The sequence below is a fragment of the Choloepus didactylus genome, chromosome 1 (assembly GCF_015220235.1).
Source record: "Choloepus didactylus isolate mChoDid1 chromosome 1, mChoDid1.pri, whole genome shotgun sequence".
In the NCBI taxonomy this organism is placed as follows: domain Eukaryota; kingdom Metazoa; phylum Chordata; class Mammalia; order Pilosa; family Megalonychidae; genus Choloepus; species Choloepus didactylus.
Window position 1 is genome coordinate 86,450,488 of NC_051307.1, and position 20,466 is coordinate 86,470,953.

The window sequence follows — 20,466 nt, forward strand, 5'->3', positions numbered from 1 at the left end:
ATCCATCATCTATTGCTCTGTCTTCTGAACATATGAGAGTTAGCTGCACACATCCTTGAACAAACAATATAATTCACATATACATTTCCCATGAACAAGAACATTCTTTTATGCAATCCCATTAAGCGCAGCTAAGAAGTTCAAGAAATTCAACATTGATACAAAGCTTAGATTCTATATTTCTTTTTCTTTTTTCTTATGTCCCAACTGTGTCCCTTTGAGCCTCCTTTCCTCCATCCTCAGATCCCATCCAGGATCATCCTTGGCATTTAATTGTCATTATCTATTTAGACTTTTTTTTTTTTTTCAATTGTGGAAACATATATACAGCCTAAATCTTCCCATTCCAACCCCTCCCTAGCATTCCATTAGTGGGATTAATCACATTTAGAATGTTGCGATGCTATCACCTTCCACCATCCATTACTAGAAATTTCCCTTCATCCCAAACAGAAACCCTACACTCATTTCTTAACTCCCCACTGCCCCTTCCCCCACTTCTCATAACCCATACTCTACTTTTCATCTCTATGGTCATATAATCTGATACTTTCTTTGTGTTTACCATGGGGCTTAAATTTAACCCCTTAAATCTATAACAATCTTGTTTTTCTTTGATACCAACTTGACTTCAATAAGACACGTAAACTATGTTCCTATACTCCTCCATTCCCCCACCTTTATGTAGTTCTTGTCAAAAATTACATATTTTACACTGAGTCCAAAACCACTGATTTATCATTACAGTTTATGTATTTTAGATCCCGTAGGAAGTATAGTGGAGTTACAAATCAAAAATACAGTAGTATTGGTATTTATATTTACTATGTGATCTTTACTGGAAATCTTTATTTCTTCATGTGGTTTAGTGTCCCTTCCTTTCAGCCTGCTCAATTCCCTTTAGCATTTCTTATAGGACTGATCCACTGGTGATGAAATCCCTCAGCTTTTGATTATCCGGGAATGTTTTCATCTCCCCCTCATTTTCACCCTCCAGTTGTTTGTGAATTTTCTAAGACTCTGATGGTTATTGACTTCTATTTGTATTCCATTGTGGTCAGAGAATGTGCTTTGAATAAATTCAATTTTTTTTTTAATTTATTGAGGCTTGTTTTATGTCCCAGCATATGGTCTGTTCTGGAGAAAGATCCATGACCACTAGACAAGAATGTGTATCCTGGTGGTTTGGGATGTAATGTTCTATATATGTCTGTTAAATTTCTCTATCTCTCTCTCTCCTTTCTTTGTTTCTCTGTTGGTAGGGCTCCCTTTAGTATCTGAAGTAGGGCAGGTCTTTTATTAGCAAAATCTCTCAGCTTTTGTTTGTCTGTGAGAAATTTAATATCTCCCTCAAATTTGAAGGAGAGTTGTGCTGGATAAAGTATTCTTGGTTGGAAATTTTTCTCTCTCAGAATTTTAAATATGTCATGCCACTGCCTTCTCACCTCCATGGTGGCCGCTGAGTAGTCACTACTTAGTCTTACATTGTTTCCTTTGTATGTGGTGAATTGCTTTTCTCTTGCTGCTTTCAGAACTTACTCCTTCTCTTCAGTATTTGACAGTCTGATCAGAATATGTCTTGGAGTGGCTTTATTTAGATTTATTCCATTTGGAGTTCATTGGGCATTTATGCTTAGTGTATTTATATTGTGTAGAAGGTCTGGGAAGTTTTCCCCAATAATTTCTTTGAATACTCTTTCTAGACCTTTACCCTTCTCTTCTGCTTCTGGGACACCAATGAGTCTTCAATTTGGATGTTTTATTTTATCTATTGTATCCCTGAGATCCATTTCAATTTTTTCAATTTTTTCCCCATTCTTTCTTTTGTTCTTTCATTTTCCATTCTGTGGTCCTCAAGGACTCTGAGTCGTTGTTCAACTTCCTCTAATCTTGTATTATGAGTATCCAGAGTCTTTTTAATTTGGCCAACAGTTTCTTTTATTTCCATAAGATCTTCTATTTTTTTTATTTACTCTTACAAGTTCTTCTTTATGCTCTTCTAGGGTCTTCTTCATGTCCTTTATATCCTGTGCCATGCTCCCGTTGTTTGACTTTAGTTCTTTGATTAATTGTGGCAAGTACTGTGTCTCTTCTGATCTTTCGATTTGGGTATTTGGGTTTGGGTTCTCCATATTGTCTGGTTTTATTATATGCTTTAAGATTTTCTGTTGTTTTTGGCCTCTTGGCATTTGCTTTACTTGATAGGGTTCTTTCTGGATATAAAAAATACCAATCTCTAATTTGTCAGATCTACAGCTTGGTGGCGTACACTTTCTCTAACTAACCAGCAGATGGCATCCGCGAGTCACCTATTCCCCTCAAGTCAGTTCTCCCCAACTTTGTCTTTGTGGTGTGTGGGGATCTGGTTCTTGTGGGTTTCAACTGGTGCACTAAGTTTGGGTTTGTTGTTGGTGCTGTCTGCCCCAAATGTGGGGCATGTTTCGGGGTGGTTAGGGAGGCAGGGTAGCTTTAATAATCAAACCTCCCAGGTGTTACTGGAGATTTAAGGCTGTTGCAAGAGTCTAAGCCTTCATTTCAGTCTTGCCACAGATTGTCTCTGCCGCTGACCCACAAGTCCTTGGTATTGGCATAGGGTCCCTGGGTTTTCCGAGTGGGTCCCCCGTCTCAGCTGTGCTCTTCCAGGACCTCTGCTGAGGGAAGGGCTGTGCCATGTCACAAGTGCACGCTGGCCCTCCAGGGAAGCCCTGGGCCGCTGGGCCGTGCAGGGGTGTTCCCAGCCTGCTTTAAAGATGGTTGAATGGGGCATGTTAATTTCTCCCTTTTCGCACAGGTCTGCCTTTCCAGCTCCGGGACAATTAGCTGTGGCTACTGTCCATGGCCCATACTGCAGCGTGTGCACGGTGCTGTGGGAGACACTCCCTGTCACACTGGGTTTCTTGGTGCAGCTCTGGGCTGTAGTTCTGGCCCCGGGCAGGAGCGTTCCCAGCTCACCAGGGAGATGGCTGCAAGGGGAGCGGTTTCTTTCTCCTTTTGGCTCCCCTCTGCCCCCCTGGCCCTGAGGCAATCAGCAGCAGGCTATCCTCTATGCCAGACACAGAGGTTGGCAGAGCCCGCTCCTGCCGTGCTTCACTGCACGGTTCTCAACGTCATAACTGCAGCCGCTCCTGGCTTTTGTTTTTTTAATTTTTTTTTTATTTTAAAGAACTAGTCCATCTCCAAACACCAACCCACGGTTTCCCCACACCACAGCGCGACTGCCGGACTTTCAGCCAGCTCACTCACTTGTTTCAGAATGCAGACTCCCGGTTTCACCAAATGCACAGTCCCTGTGGATTTAGCAGACCTTGTCTGGCTGGTGCATCGCTGGAACTGGTGTTCTGAGTCACTTTCTGGTTTTTATCTAGTATTTTTCACGGAGGTGTTTTTTTGCCCTGTCTCACCTAGCCGCCATCTTAGGTTCTCCCCCCCAAAAAACATTTTAAGGTCCAGTGCTAGAAACATAGGATTGATTTAAGTTTATTTTCAAAAATAAGTAAATTCAGGTACTTCTTGCTTGTCTGACTCCAAGTCTTTTAAAGGAAGGTAGACATCCTAAAAACAGGTAGTAACAGAGAAGAGTTAGGATTTCATCCATGAGGTTTATGGTTGCTTAGTGACTACTGTATGCTGCTTTGTGAAAAAATAACCAGCAATAGATAATGAGACAAAGACCAGTTGGAGGTTTTAGAAGTAAGTTGAAACATTAGCTGCTATTTGGAAAAGGCCATCTTCTAGGCTTAAAAACCCAGGAATCATCTTTTCCTTTTTCCCTTTATCGCCTCTCCCCAATTGCAAGCTCTTTCATTTCTTATTTCAAAACCTCTCTCCATGTTTTCCATCACTCTCCATTCCTGTTACCATGTTTATCCAGGATACAGTCATGTTAAGAACAGGGAACTGGAGTTTGGGTGTGACAGGTGTGAATCCTGGCTCTGCCACTCACAGCTGTGTGCCTTTGGGGTGTCATTCACTCTCTCCCTCCTACCTCCCCAACCACTGCTTCCTCATCTGTAAAATGAGGATCTTTCACATCCACCCACAGGTTACTGTAAGGAAAAGATGAGATGTAAGCCAAAACACTTTGCAAACTTTAAGGTGATGTGAAAATATTAATTTTCAGATTTCTGAAGTAACCTTCAGCAATCTGTAGCATCAGTTTTCTCCTGTCCTAATATATCCTGTACCTTACTTTCAGACTTTATCATTTAGCAAAAGAGCACATGTATAAATAACAATGTTCTATTGTTTACCTTAAGTATCCTGTATCCAAATTTAAGACCTAGTCCCATACTACCTACGCCCTATTCATTCAGATTTGCCTGCTCCCTCCATGCTGTCAAATTGTGGATTTATGCAGAGTAATCTTCCTAGGTTACCTTGCCTCTCACCATAAGAAGGGGAATAAGGGGTGAATATTAACTACACAAGGAAGAACAATGTTAACCAGCAGCTTTACAAAGCACTTTTTAAAACTTTTTATTGCAGTAACGTATTTTACAACTCAAAACTTCCTATTTTAATTGTTTCCAAATGTACAATTCAGTGCTATTAATCACATTCACAATATTGTGCTACTGTCACTCACATCCATTATCACTTCAAGCAGAAACTCTGCATCCATTAAGCAGTAACTCCCTTTTCTCTCCTCCATGCAGCCCTGCCCCACCAGCCCCTGGAAACTGTAATCTACTAGCCATCTGTATGAAATTTGCTTATTCTAGGTATTTCATGTAAGCAAGATCACACAATATTTGTCTTTTTTGTGTCTGGCTTATTTCCATGAACATGATACCTTCAAGGTTCATCCACGTTGTAGCATTCCTTTTTATATCTGAGTACTATTTCCTTGTGTGTATATACCACTCACAAAGCATTTTTAAAGCAAAGTAATACATTAGAGAGACCAGTGCTGACACTGATTTAGAAAAGAAGGCACCACTGACCCGGGACTGGCTACTCAGGTGGTCAGAAGCAATGGTATAATCACTGTGATTTTAGAAGGGCTTCCACACGGTCAGTAATGCAGGCCAGTCTATCCCATGGCCACTTACAAACCTTAGCCATGAGTATCTGATGGTGACTTCCTCACTGAGCAATTGCCAGAGTTTCACAGCCACACGACTATGTTGTTTAGATTACTGATGGGTAGGTTTCCTTAATTCTTTTCTAGACACATATTATTTCAACGCTGCTGTACACTCATGTCTCCTAGTAATGCAGTACTGCATGAAGTTCTCATATGGAATTCCTCCCCCTCCTGATTTAGTTAGGAGGACTTGATAACATTATTTTGACAAAATGTGCATCACATCATCACATAATTTCCCATCTCAGACATTGATGCAAGTTATTTTCTTTTTTTAGGTTCAGTTTTGAAATGACATTTTTTATGGACTTATATACGTACACTTTGATATTTTTCCTGAACAATTTACTGGTTATCTCAGGAAAAAAAATGAATGGAAGATGATGTACCTATATTGTTTGCCCAAATCAACACCTGCAAAATCACTGAGGGTTGAATCTTCTCCAATTCAGCAGGCGAATGTCTTTGCCACTTTGGTAGGAATTCAACCACCAATGTCATTTATATTTTTGTAGTGAACTAAAAGATGAAACCTACATTTTCTGAATATTTTAATCAACCACAAACATGCATAAGTTCTGTATTTATATACTTAATTATAAATACCAGTACCACCTAGATTGGTTGTTACATTTATGAAGAGATAAAAACCTGGACTGGGTGACTGGTAGTGAAAAATAAGGTGGGTTTTTATTTTGGTTTGTTTTTAAAAGGATTATATAGCAAATTTTCAATGTGGGACAAGAACTTTCTTCATTTTTCTTTTCTCAGGAAGTGTCTCAATATGTATAGATAATATCTGTCTATATCTGCAGAACCTGTGTAAACCTGAATTATTATCACAATAGTCTTTAATGAATTCAGATGCCTACGTGACATCCACTAACTCACAGGTAAGATGTTTTATGCTGTCTTCTTAATGATTGTTAAGGCTGTCCCTGGAAACATGGCCTGAGAATGGGGCAAGAAGGTACTTTTGACTCACTGTGACTCTTGGAAAAATCTCCTAAGAGTCACAGGGCTGTGCTTTCTAAATGTGACGTGAATTGATATAAATGTCACCATTAAGCTTAAACATACTGAAAACCATAAATCAATGTCTTTTCAAAAAGCATTTTAGTAAAACAGTTAAGATTTAAAATGTGTAAATTTACTGAATTTCTTTTTTAATACACTGCTTTGATCCATGTTATAACTGGATTATAAGTCTATCTCATCTGGATAAGCTCCAAACAACTTTATGGTAATGCTATCTCATGTGTGTTGGCAAATCTTACCTTTTATTGCTGTTTTGCTTATTTCTAATTATTAGATTAAAAATCTGAGCCCAAGTCAGATTCTGCATACATCAAACTAATGTTTGCGTGACCTCTAACCATTATATTCAAATTTGGTATCATAAGGGTTAGAGCAACCTGGCCCTGCTCCTTCCTCTACTGCCTGGACCACTAAAATCCCGCTACTTAGAAGACTTCATTACCCTTTCAACCTCCACTGAGTTCTATAATATTTAATTATAATGACTTCACCTTATTCCACTTGAAATGCCCATCCCCAGAGCCACACCCTGGGTCTTATAATTCAGAATGGTTCTATCTCTGAAATTTCACACACTACTGTCCTACACTCTGACCACAATCTGTCCAAAATTTAACTCATTGTCTTTTTCTGACATGTATGCTTTCCACATTCATCCCCAGTTCAGATAAAGGCAACTCTTATCTTTCCAACTGCTTAGACCAAAAATCTTGGGAGTTGCCCTGGACTCTTGCCCAACACCCATATCCAATTTGTTATGAAATCCTGTTGGCTCTATCTCACAATACAGACAGAATCCAACTACTCACCTCCTCTCCTGGCACCACCCTAATCAAAATCATCAGCATTTCTCACTTGGATTATTGCCACAGTCTCCTAACTGGTCTCCCTGCTTCCACCCTGGACCCTCTCTGAAGTCTATTTTCATCCCAGCAGCTGGAATGATCCAAGAAAGATAAATCAGAAGTTACTTCTTTACTCAAAACCCTACCATGGCTCTCCGTCTCACTCAGGGAAAAACCAAAGTCCTTACCAGGAACTAGAAGGCCTATCCATTTGGTCCCTCCATCTCATTTTCTACTATCCTCCCCTGGGCCTACTCGACTCCAGCCACACGGGCCTCCTTGCTGTTCCTTGGAAACACCAGGCGCTCAGGCACCTCAGGGATTTGAAGCAGCTGCTCTCTCTGCCTGAATATTTAAGCCCACATAGCTACATGCCCATTCCGTCTCTTTCTTCAAGTCTTTGTTCAAATGTGGCCTTCTGGACCAGGGCTACAACAGTCTCATGTAAAATTACACCCTCCCTCGCATTCTGAATCTTCCTTATCCTGCACTGTTCTCCATCCCACCCCAGTACTTATTACCTTCTAATAAATTACATAACAATTATTTATTATCATTATTGCTTACTGTCCTCTCTTCCCAATTAGAATTGTTCACGATGTACTCACAGCACTAAGAAAAGCAGCTGGCACTTTGAAGGCACACAGTAAGTATTTGGTGAATGAATGAATGAGCCTCTATCCTGCCAGCTGTCTGATATGCTTACTCCTAACACACTTGCTCTTTGATTGCATCCAGACCTCCAGTTCCTTGTCCCTTTCAGATCATCACAGTCTTTTAGTTTCCTATTGGTCTCTCTTCCTTTCTCTAACCAGTATGAAATCCTTGGTTGACCATCTGAACTGTTCTCTCAACACTCCCAATTCCCTTCCAAACAAAAACTTTTGAAGCATCTTCCCAACAAAACTTGGATCAACTTGACAATCCATTTTTTGCTTTTATATCTAGGCAGCTGAGCACTGCTAGAGAAAATTATACATCCTTGAAGACTGTTGCTACCAAAAATGATGGTCTCCAATATCAATCAGCCACTCTTATTTTTTGCATCAGAAATTTCTTAGTATTTTCTATGTAAGAGACTCATCTCGTTGGATTCAAAGAAATAAGAACACGTATCTGTCTGGATGATGCTCTTTGTCTAGAATTGGTGCCCTTCTCTACGTTCTGACAACACCACAGGATCTATGTGCATCAATATGCTTGTTACACGTATCACCAGCCTTTATGTTTGTCCCACTGGTCACAGTTTCTACTCCTCAAAAGCCAGGCTGTTTCTTATTCATCTGCATCTCAGCCCCTAGCACAGTCTCTGGAAGATGGTAAGAGCTCCTCAACCATTTGCTGAATGAATGAATGAATGAATTCACCAATGGATATGGAAGGCTCATCTTTTATTCCTTTCCTTGTCCCCTTTCCCAATCTCATATTTTTACTCTGGCAAAGTTCTCCTCTTGTTAGGTGGAAGGATAAGGGCTAGACAAGTGTGCCACCAGGCTCTGAAGTGCCAGAGATCCCTGACAGTCAGAGGGAGAGTCAAGAGATGGTTCAATGCCTGTGTGTTAAGACAAGAGAGGAAATTTTGGATTGTCAGGTTCAACTTTCTGTACTCCCAAGGGGGTAACTCTGGAGGCTTACAAGACCACAACCATTCTGGGTAACTATAGGGGATTCAGGGGAATCCCCTTCGTCCCTCCAGGAGTGGCTAAGAACTCCCTGGCATTCATGAACACAGAAGAGCCAGAGATATTTCAGGGACTGTGAGTGCCAAGTATTTCCACAGACACTGGCTTTGGACCACTTTTCAAATCCCCATATCCCAAACCCTCGCTGAAAATCCTTGTCTGGATGAGCTCCCCCTTTCCTTCCATTTTCAGAGTGGTGCTGAAGGGAGTCTAAAAATAAATGACAGAAAGGATTCTCTCAGGATGCTTGTGAAGCTTTTCGCTCTCCCATTCTCTGTTTCTAGGAAAGTACAGCATCTTGGGGGTGTGTATATTCACATATGCACATGCACATATGTGTTTACTTGTCTCCAATGAAATCAGGCCACTCGAAAGATTCCTTTCCATTGGCTGAACTCTTCCCGGAGAATTCCCCCAGGCAATGCTTCTGTCCAGTATGTCATCATGCGTTGAGGGCCGCGCAGGCCCAGCTATGACAGCCCTTGTCGAACAACTGATGGATGAGACCTCATCTCCACAACCACACAGACTACAGACTCAGCGGATATTTGCATCAGAGGTCAACAGCATGCACCCCACTCCCTGGTTTCAGAAAACCTGCTGATCTCAGACTGATTTGCTGCTTGCAGCTGGGCTAAGAAGCATGCCTTCTTTTTATATCCTTGCAGCCAGTAACTTATGCTTTGTCAGAACACTCAGCACTGCCTTTTGTCCTGGGTGGGCCTGGCCTCTCTAAATTCACCTATTTTCCTCACAGTCACGAGTGCTTGCGTAGCTTTGTTTTACATAGAGTGAGTTCCCTGCTCACCATTTGGTCAGCACATGCCCACAGCTGCTGAAGCTGTAGAGGAAATGGAAGAGAAAAGAGATTCTGCCTGTAGAAAAATTAAATGGTTCATGAGGTCCAACAGTGGTCCAGGAGAATCATGGTCCTTTACAGCTCTTTCCTTCTCAAGTTATTCTAGAGGTGAGTTTCTTTTCCCTATCACTGGCTTATTAATAAGTTAGTCACACTTTGCACTTCTGCCTCTCTACCCTAACCAGGAACAACAGGCTGACCTGATTACCCAAGCTGTAGTAGAATTTACATCCCAATCAATTAAACAAACAATTTTTGGTGAAAATTTGCTGAATATCCTGCCAAAAATGTCCTTTTAGCAGTGTCCTCATGCTTTATTAGTTAATTTTTTTATGATCTCCATGCTTTAAACATTAACTCAACAATTCCTAAATATCAACTTGTCAGGGTATTAAGAACTGGAAATAGGAAGACAAAAGTGATATAATCCCCGCCCTTAGCTCAATAGGATACCATTTTCTTGGTTTCTAACCTTTTCACTATAAAGACAATTTTCTTATTCTTTCTAGAATTCCTCTTTTGAAATAAAATAAAATTTTAATTTTACATTAGCAGTTGTTTTATTAGAATCCACTGAACCATTTAACATAACCTATGTTTATGAATGTATGTATATTATAGACATTACATATGTGAATCTACGTATAATTTTTCACTGTACGAATTTCAGAATGCATAGTTCTGGACTATATACAGACCTAAGGATCAATTTTAAAAATGCCTCCCTGCAAGTATTTTGAAAGGTGAAGTATGGCAATTTAGATGTAAGACCAAATGTCCATTATCTCATTCTAAGGGCTCAATTTGAGGCACAGCAGTGAAAAAGTATAACTGATAGGTTCAAGACAAGCTGGTGATTAATAAAGAAAGAAAAAAAAAAATCCCAAAAGGCACCCTTGCTGGAAAGGAAGATTGTGTGGCTTTAATTAGGTGTATTATGACTACATTCCACATTGATTAAAAAAATTAGTTTCCAAATGTATTTTTGCCATGTCTCATGCAATTACAATATACTTTAAATGTTTTTAAATGCTAGAGAGAAAAACTCTAGAAACACAAAAATTCTCTTCCCTCATAGAACCCCAGGCTCTAGGGAGGTTGTAGGCATGTGTTATAATTTATGAGGCAGTGATTTCAACTTCCTTTCTCTCCTTAGCTGCAGGAGAGGGCCTTGAGAAATTTCTGGCATGAGACTTGTAGCATCTGCGAAAGGGCAGAGCAGATGTCCTGATTTTAAGTAGGGCATAAAGCATAAGCACAGTTGGTCACGTGAAACATCCAGTCACAGGGATTCTGCTGCTAAACCAGAGTACAGTCATCTGCCAGGCGACCTGTAAGTTGATCTCTTTGAGGCACAAAGATTCGCCTGCCATACTGGGGGGCATTTCCTTTCCTTCTTCCACTTCTTTTTCGTCTTCAGGTTTGAGGGCAGGAGAACTTTGGGCTTTGTGTCTTGGGATCAGAGAGGAATCCTAAACAACTCCAGCTGCTGGAATCCTTCCCTCCTAGGCTAGAATCTGGGAATTCCTGATTCTGGGATTGGATTTTACTCAGCTTTGTCCCCATCAGCACCTTCCACAGAGGCCTGAACCTAGTGGAAGCTTAATAAATGTTTGTTAAACTGGATAAATAATTAGCATTAGAAGGGATTTTACAGGTTCTGTATTTACCAAAGAGGGAGACAGCTGTAAAAGCAGGACCTGCTTGCTTCCTTCCACTCTGCCCCCACTAGTTGCCTAGAGCAGGATTTGAGTCCTAGGGTTCTGAGGAATGCAGCATGAAAACCAACGATCTGACTCCCTCATTTTACAGATGGAGGGACATGCATGAGATTGTACAGCCAGATTGGGACACAATGGGAGAGCTGATCCCAATGGCCTCTCCTGGCACCCTCCACTTTTCTTTTACCTCAGCTGCCTGGGATCCTGTGTCCATCCTGCTGATCAACAAACCTCTGCTAAGGTTCTCCCTGACCCTGGATTCTAACCTGCTGCTGTAGTGCTCATAGGCCTAAGGGTTGTCTCCTGCCTCCCCAGCTGTGCCCTCTCAAAGGCCCCATTTATCTGGCAGTGTCATCAAGAGGAGACACAGGCAGTCTTGATTCCTGGGGATAAGAGCAACCTCCGGGCTGTTAGAGTGCCTCCTGCTGGGCTTTGCTTGTCCCTTCATATTCCAACTGCTGGCTCGGAACTTAGAGTGTGGCAGAATTACTGCTGTGATTCCTTGATTTACCCACTGGCTGGAAACCCCGGGCTAAATTCTTGCTACAAGTGGTTTTGGGTTCTTGGTTTCCATCACTGCATAGTGTCTCCGAGTCTTGGCCCCAGCAGTGGCCTGGAAGGGTCTGCCCTAGGATGTGACAGGAGTTGTATATCTATCCTGTAGTCTGATGTAAAAGGAACAACTGATGGATAAACTGTGTATGTATGTTGAAGCAGCTTTCAGGGACTACGACTGAGATAACATGACTTGATTTACTAGCTGTGTATGGCAGGGATTTGCCTAACTAGTCTGATTGCAGTCTCTTCATCTGAAATTGGGGAGAAAATGTGTTTACCTTACTGAGTGCTGTAAAGGTTAAAGATATATCAAAGTGCGAAGCACATAAAAGGCAAGCAATAGAAAGTAACAAACTAATTTTTAAGTCAAATGATCTGTATTTACACATATAGGGATTAAAAGTACTGATACTAGAGTCTGAAGTATCCTGAAGTACCTTGAATCATCAAAATTACATTATATTCAGAATCAGCTGAACATATTTTTTGTAATGAGACAGAATAATTTTTAAAAGAGCAGCCAACATTGATTATATATATAGTTGGTAGGCATTATCTAATTTAATTTTCACAGAAATCTGAGATGAATAGTATCATTACTCCTGTTTTTTAAATAGGGGACACGAGGGGGTTAGAAACCGTAAGTGATCAAGTCCCATGACTTGTAAGCGATGGAGCTAGAAGTTGAACTTAGGTTTGACCCCAGAGCTTGAGTTCTTATGCTATTTAATCTTCTACTGTTAATTAACCTTTTGTGATCATTGTTCAGGAGGAAGCCTTACCCCTTCTCTCTGTTATCCCACTTACTAAGGAAAGGTTTGCCTCCCCTCCTCCCCACGTGGGAAACTGCCGGCGGAGGAAGCTTTCACATGTCTCTCTGTGATCACTCCTCCCTCAGAGTGCAGGAGTGGCTGAATAAACTGCAGAGAGGCTACCAGGCCTGGGCATGTATTGCTAAGTTGTCTCCCAAGGCAGGAATCTCCATTACACCTTTCCTCTTTTACCACCTCTACCATGCACTGCACTCCCCTCCAATTCCTCGTCTCCATTTTAGTGCTATGCCAGGAAGTGCTTTTCTAATTTCGCTTTCACCAGAATTTCACTGTGCTTTCTTTTTTTCCAAAAAATTTTCTTATTTGAAATTAAGATGCAAGAAGTTGCAAAAACAGTATGAAAGTTCCTTTTGCATCTTCACCCAGCTTTTTAACTACAGTTCATTATCAAAATCAGGAAATGATACTGGTAGAATCCCATTAAATAAAACTATAATCCTTATTTGGATTTCATCATTTTTCATGCACTTTTTTTAAACCTTTTATTTTGAAATACTTTCAAACTTACAGAACAGTTACAAAAATAGTACAAATCCCATACAGAGAACTCCAGCATACCTCTATTCCCCAGATATTCAGATCCACCAATTTTAACATTTTTCTACATTTGCCGTGTCATTCTATTTATCCATCAATCTATCAATACATCTATTTCTCCATCTATCTATTTATCAATTAATGAGCACAGGTTGTGTACACCATGTTCCTTGAACATGTAATACTGCCATATACATTTATTAAGAACAAAATTATTCATTTATGTAACCACCTTAAGTGCAGTTATTTTAGTTTCCTTGGCTGCTCAAGCAAATACCATGCAATGGGTCAGCTTAAATAATGGGAATTTATTAGCTCACAGTTTTGAGACTAAAAGAAAGTCCAAATCAAGGCAAGTCATCATCAAGGCAATGCTTTCTTCCCACAGACTGGTGTTTGAAGGCTGGCTGCCAGAGATCCCTGGTCCTTGGCTTCTCTGTCACGTGGCAATGTACATGGCAGCCTCTCCTGGCCTTTCTGTTCTCTTCTGGGTTCCACTGAATTTCAGTGTCTGGCTGAAAATTAAGAATTCAGCTTGTGGATTGTGGCTTTCTCTCCCTCTGTCTGAATTTCATTCCATTAAGACCCATCCTGATTGAGGTGGCCACACTTTCACTGAACTAACCTCATCAAAAGGTCCTACTTACAATGGGTTCACACCCACAGGAGTGGATTAAGTTTAAGAACATGTTTTTCTGGGGCACATATAGCTTCAAACTACGACATTCTACCATCTGGACCCCAAAAAGAGATGCTCTTTCTATATAAAAATACATTCATTCCATTACAACATCCCAAAAGCCTTAAGTCATTTCAAAAACAATGCTAACTAAGTACAGTCTCATCAAAATTGGTTATGGGTGTGGGTTTGTCTGGGGCACAATTCTCCTCTGTCTGTGGACTGTGAAGCATAGGGAACAAGTTATCTGTTTCCAATATTCAATGTTGGAGCAGACATAGGACTGACATTCCCATTCCAGAAGGGAGAGATTGGAAGGAAAACAGGGGTCACAGGTCCTGAACAATTCTGAAACCCAGCAGGGCAAACTCCATTAGATTTCAAGGTCTGAGAGTCATCTCTAGATCGACGTTTTGTTCTCTGGGCCTGATGGAGGGGCAGCCCCACCCCTTCCAAGTGCTGTGCGGTGGCCATGCTCTCCCTGTACAGTGGGGTGAAGGCTCCATCCTCTCTAAGCATTGGGATGGTGACTAGGCCTCTCCTAAACCCAGGGGTATAGGCCCGACACTGTCTGAACGTTGGGATGGTGGCCAGGTCCTACACGAATGCCTGGACATAGGCCCCACCTTTTCCAAGCATGGGGGTGGCAGCCAGGCTCTCTTCAAATGCTGGGGCACAGGCCCCACCATCTCTGAGCACTCTCCCAGAACAACGGGGTAGAAGGCCCGCACCCTCCAAGCACAGGGGCAGACCTACCCTGGGTAGGCCCACTCTCTTGGCTGGAAGAGATCTCTTTGGCCCAGACCTCAGCAACTATGCTTCTGCCTTGAAGTCATTCTTCCTTCAATTTGTCCTTTCTCTGCCCTTTTAGTCCCGGCTGGCAGTGTTTCATTCATACAAATTTCACAAAAAAAACTTGTCAGCTTTGCATGTACTTCACAGGGGTCCAAACAATCAGACCAAAAGACTTTCCACAGATCCTTCAGTTATGGGGATCCATAACTGCATTCCCAATCTTGACTTCCATGGAAATTGCTGACTGCTTCCATGTTCAGTTAAACCCTCACATGAGCCCTATTCTCCAGGGACTTGCTTCTGGAAGTTTCAGGAGTCCGTGGTAAGCCACTTCCTTTTGTCCCTAGTTTCAGAACACACGATCTAGATAGGCTCAGAACTTTTCCAAACTCATCAATTTCTGGTTTCTTCTTTGTGCCCAGGATTTCAGTTCTCAGCTTATTCCTTTCTTCATGATAAGCTGCAAGGAGAAAACCAGACTGTACCTTCCACACTTAGCTCGCAAATCTCTTCATCTACATGTCAAGTTCATCCTTTCAAGTTCATACTACATCGAACTCAATTTTGCCAAGTTCTCTATGCCACTTTAAAACAGGATCGCCTTTCCTCCAGTTTCCAATAACACATTTATCACGTTCATCTATGGCCTCATCAGAAATACTTTCGGCATCCATATTTCTAATCAAGTCTCTTCATCAAGCAATCTAAGGTTTTCTATCAAGCACTTCATAATTCTTCCAGCCTCTACCCATTACCCAATTCCAAGCCATTTCCACATTTTAAAAAAATTTGCACTAGCAGCACCCCACTCTCCTGTATCAAGATCTGAATCAAGTTCAAGAAATTTAACACTAGCTTACAGTCTATATTCCAATTTTTTTCTTATGCCCAAAAATGTGCCTTTGGGGTGTTTTTTCTCCTCCATTATGAGTGTACTATCCAGGATCTAATGTATTGCCTTTTTAGTTGCCTCATCTTTTTTTAAAATTGTAGGTAACATATACACAACATAAACTTTCCCATCTCACCCACCCCAAGCATACCATTCAGTGGGATTAATCACATTCACAGTGTTGTACAAACTTTCCCATCTGCCCAAACAGAAATCTTTATATCCATTATGTATTAGGTCCCCTCTCCTCCTAAATCCCACCCTCCAAACCTGTAAACTGTACTCTGATTTCTGTCTCTCTGAGCTTACATATTCTCTGATTTATTCTTTGTATTACAGTGGGACTTAAATTTAACATCATAAATCTATAACACTCTTGTTTGCTTAGCTACCAACTTAGCTTCAATAGTAGACACAACTCTATTCCTTATCTCCCCATCTTATGTAGTTCTTGTCACAAATTGCATATTTATAAATTATGAGTCTAAAAGCACTGATATGTCATTACATTTTATGCATTTGCCTTTTAGATCCTGTAGGATGTAAAAAGTGGAGACATAAGTCAAAAATACCACACTACTGGCATTTATGTTATCCATGTCATTACCTTTATCAGAGATCCTTATTTGTGCATATGGCTTAGATCTATTGTTCAGTGTCCTTTCTTTTCAACCTGCAGAACTCTCTTTAGCATCTCACGTAGGGCTGGTCTAGTGGTGATGAACTCCCTCAGCTTTTGTTTATCTGGGAATGTCTTAATCTCTCCATTTTTCAAAGACAGTTTTGGCTGGCAATTTTTTGCTTCCAGCACTTTAAATATGTTGTGCTGGTTTGAATCTATTATGCCTCCCACAAAAGCCATGTTCTTTTTTTTTTTTTTTCCCATTTAAAGTGGACAAATCAGTGGTTTCTGGTATATTTTCAGGGTTGTGCAGCCATCGCCACTATCAATTTGAGAACATTTTCATCACCCCCCAAAGAAACCCTGAACCCTTTCACTATCACCCTCCAGTCCTCTCTTCCTCCAAGACCTAGACAACCATTGACCCAGTTTCTGTCTTATACATTTGCCCATTCTGGACACTTCATATAAATGGAATCATACAATATGTGGTCCTTTGTGACTGGCTGCTTTCACTCAACATCATGTTTTCAAGGTCCGTCCATGTTGTAGCATGAATCAGAGCTTCATTTCTTTTAATTGCTGAACAGTCGGGAGAGACACATTTTCTTTATCCATTCATCCACAGATGGACACTTAGTTTATTTCTATTTTTGGTAATGGTGAATAGTGCTGTTACAGAGATCCATGTGCCAGTTTTTGTGTGAACATACGTGTTCAATTCTCTTGATATATATCTAGGAGCAGGAATTCTGCGTCAATATGGTAATTGTATGTTTAACCATCTGAGGAACTGCCAGCTATTGTGTACAGCAGCTGCACTGTTTTACATTCCCACCAGCAGTAAAGGAGGGTCCTTATTTCTCCATATCCTTGCCAATACCTGCAATTATCTGACTTTTTAAAATTACAGCTATCCTAGTGAGTGTCCAGTGGTATCTCACTGTGGTTTTGATTTGCATTTCCCTGATGCCTAATGATGTTGAGCATCTTTTCATGTGCTGATTGGCTAAGCCATGTTCTTTAATGCAATCTTATGGGGGCAGGTTTATTAGTCTTTTGATTAGGGTGGAACCTTTTGATTAGGTTGTTTCCATGGAGATTGACCCACCCAACTGTAGGTGAGAACTTTTGCTTAGATCATTTTCATGGAGGTGTGACCCCCACCCATTCTGGGTCTTAATTAGATCACTAGAGTCCTTTAAGAGAGCTCGCGAAGAGAAGGAGCTCAGAGGAGCTGAAAGAGACATTTTGGAGAGACGCTAAGATATATAATCCAGAGTTTGCCCCTGGGAGAAGCTAAGAGCTGACAGAGACCCAGATGCTTAGAGATGCAAACAGAAAGATGTTTGGAGATACTAAGATAAGAAATGAAGCCGAGAGTTTGCCCTGAAGAAGCTAAGAGAGGACCCTCAGATGCCTAGAGAGAAATGCCCTGGGAGAAAGAAGCAAGGATGCATAGCAGCTGAGAGAGAGAAGCTAAGAGACAGAAGCCAAGAGTAATTTTGGAGAAAGCCATTTTGAAACCAGAACCTGGAAGCAAAGGACCAGCAGATGCCAGCCATGTGCCTTCCCAGCTGACAGAGATGTTCCAGATGCCACTGGCTTTTCTTTGATGAAGGTATCCCCTTGTTGATGCCTTAGTTTGGACACTTCTATAGACTTAGAACTATAAACTTGTAACACAATAAAGCCCCTTTAAAAAACCCAATTCATTTCTGGTATTTTGCATAATGGCAGCTCTAGTAAACCGGAACATATGTCATCCTACTGCTGTTTTGCCTTCCTGATTTCCAATATGAAATTCGTACTTAATCTTATTGAGACTTCCTGGTATGTGACATGTTGTTTTTCTCTTGCAGCTTTTAAAATTGTCTCTTTGTCTTTGGCATTATACAGTTTAATTATAATGCATCACAGTATGGGTTTATCCTATTTGGAATGTGTCGAATATCTTGGATGTGTACGTTCATGTTATTCATTAAATTTGGGAAGTTCTCAGTCATTATTTTTCTCTGCTTCTTTCTCTCATTCTTCTCCTTCTGGGATTCCCACAATGTGTATATTGGAATGCTTCATGGTATCCCATAGGTTCCTCAAACTGTTCACTTTTCTTTATTCATTCTTCCTTCTGCTTCTCAGACAGGAGGATTTCAGTAGCAGTTCCCTCTGTCAGCTGGGAAGGCACATGGCTGGCATCTGCTGGTCCTTTGCTCCCAGGTTCTGGTTTCAAAATGGCTTTCTCCAAAATTACTCTTGGCTTCTGTCTCTTAGCTTCTCTCTCTCAGCTGCTATGCATCCTTGCTTCTTTCTCCCAGGGCATTTCTCTCTAGGCATCTGAGGGTCCTCTCTTAGCTTCTCCAGGACAAACTCTCGGCTTCTAGTCACTATTTCTTTCTTCTGCAAGCTCTCATCTACTGTTGAACCCCTGCAGAGAATTTTTAATTTCAGTTACTGTTGTTTTCAGCTCTGTTTGGTTCCTTTTCATTATCACCATTTCTCTAATGATATTTTCTTTGTATTCATCTATCATTTTCATGATTTCCTTTAGTTCACTGTCCATGTTATCTTGTAGCTCTTTGAGCATATTTAGGGACTTTTTAAAAAAGCATTTGCTTGGCATGTCCCAGGTCCTCCTCACTGTTGGTTTCTAATGCTTTAATCTTCTCCTTTGTCTGGGTCATCACTTCCTTTTTCTTTGTATATTTGGTAATCTGTTGTTGAAACCTGGACATTTGAAATTTTAATGTGTAAGTGTTGGAATTTAGACTCTGAGGGATCTTTTCCTTAAGTTTGTGTCCAGCTATTGTAATGATACACCTTTTCTTAAATGCCAGGAGCTAACAAAAAAAAAAAAAAAAGAAAGAAAGAAAACACCTTTCCCAGTCTTTGCAGATTGACCTGTGCAAGTGCTCTTTATAGAATTTTCAACTCCAGGCTAGAGCATAGGGGCCTCCCTGATACTTTCTGAACATGCCTCTTTTCTTGGGCTTGGACACATAGCCCTATGAATTCCCCCATTACATTGATACAAATGTCCCCTCTTCTCTAGGAAACAATTTCCTCATGGTCCTGAGCACTGCACCATATGTCCTACAGTCAGCAATCCCTTTCCCCAGGCAGCCACTTGACTGCTCTCCCACAGTGTTGTGAAGGAGAGCTCTGTGAGCTACCATTTACCTGCAGGACAAGTTTTGGGATGGAGAGTCCTCAGGCCTATACCAGACAGACCGAGCCAGACATACAAGCTCCCACTATGTACACAAGTGTTATTCAGCTCCCTCCAGAACTGGGACCAGGGATCTGCACTGGGAGTGCAGGCCAGCCCCATGCCTAGCCAGTTAGGGTTGGGGAGGGGCCAGCCAGGGTGCAAGAAATCCTACTGCTTTCAAGTAGCCCTTTTCTTGATTTGGCACATGCCCTGTTACTGCAGTCCTTTATTTTCTGGAGCTTTGAGAATGATGTTTCTGCCAGTTCTTGCTGACTGTTGAAAGCTTCTGTGGGGGGATGGAGCCCTGAAGCATCTCACTCTGCCATCTTGATTGTACACAGAATGTGTGTGTGTATGTGTGTGTGTACAGTTCGATGAAATTTATCACATGTATAGACTCATGTAACCATCACTACAATCAGGATATGGAAATGCTCCATCACTGCAAAGACACTCCCTTGATCTACCCCTTTGCAGTCACACCATTCCTCCAGCCCTAATCCACGGCAATCACTTATCTGTTTTCCCTCAATATAAATTTGAGAATGTATATTATGTTACCTTTCAGGATTGCTTTTTTTCATTCAGCATAATGCCCTTGAGTTACATCAAAGCTGTTGCATGTATCAACAGCTTGTTCCTTTTTTATTGCTGGGTAGTATTCCCTGTGTGGATGTATCACACTTTGTCTATCCATTTACCTGTTGAATGATGTTGGATTGTTTCCAGTCTTTGACTATTACAAAGCTGCTATAAACATTTCTGTACAGCTTTTTCTGTGAACATGTCTTTTCATTTTTCTAGGGTAAACATCCAGGAGTATGACTGCCGAAAAACGTGGTATGTTTGTTTAATTTTATAAGAAACTGCCAAACTGTTTTTCAGAGTGGCTGTACCATTTTATATTCCCACAGCAATGTACGAAAGATCCAAATTTTCTGCATCCTTGTCAACACTTGGAATTGTCAGTGTGTGTGCTTTTTTGGTTTTGTGAAGTCAATCTGTAGGAGTAGAAACCTTGGACACCATTTACTTATCAGCCCTGTGTGTTTGCATGTAGTTGAACTGGAGAGAATCTTAGAGAGGAGAGGGACTATGCTTTAGTCCC

At 41.0% G+C, this 20,466-nt stretch overlaps 1 protein-coding gene across 2 annotated transcripts in view; it reads right to left on the minus strand.

Moving 5' to 3' along the window:
- Window positions 1-20,466, minus strand: part of GPR156 (G protein-coupled receptor 156) — a 93,049-nt gene that overhangs the window by 39,303 nt on the left and 33,280 nt on the right. The window lies entirely within an intron of this gene.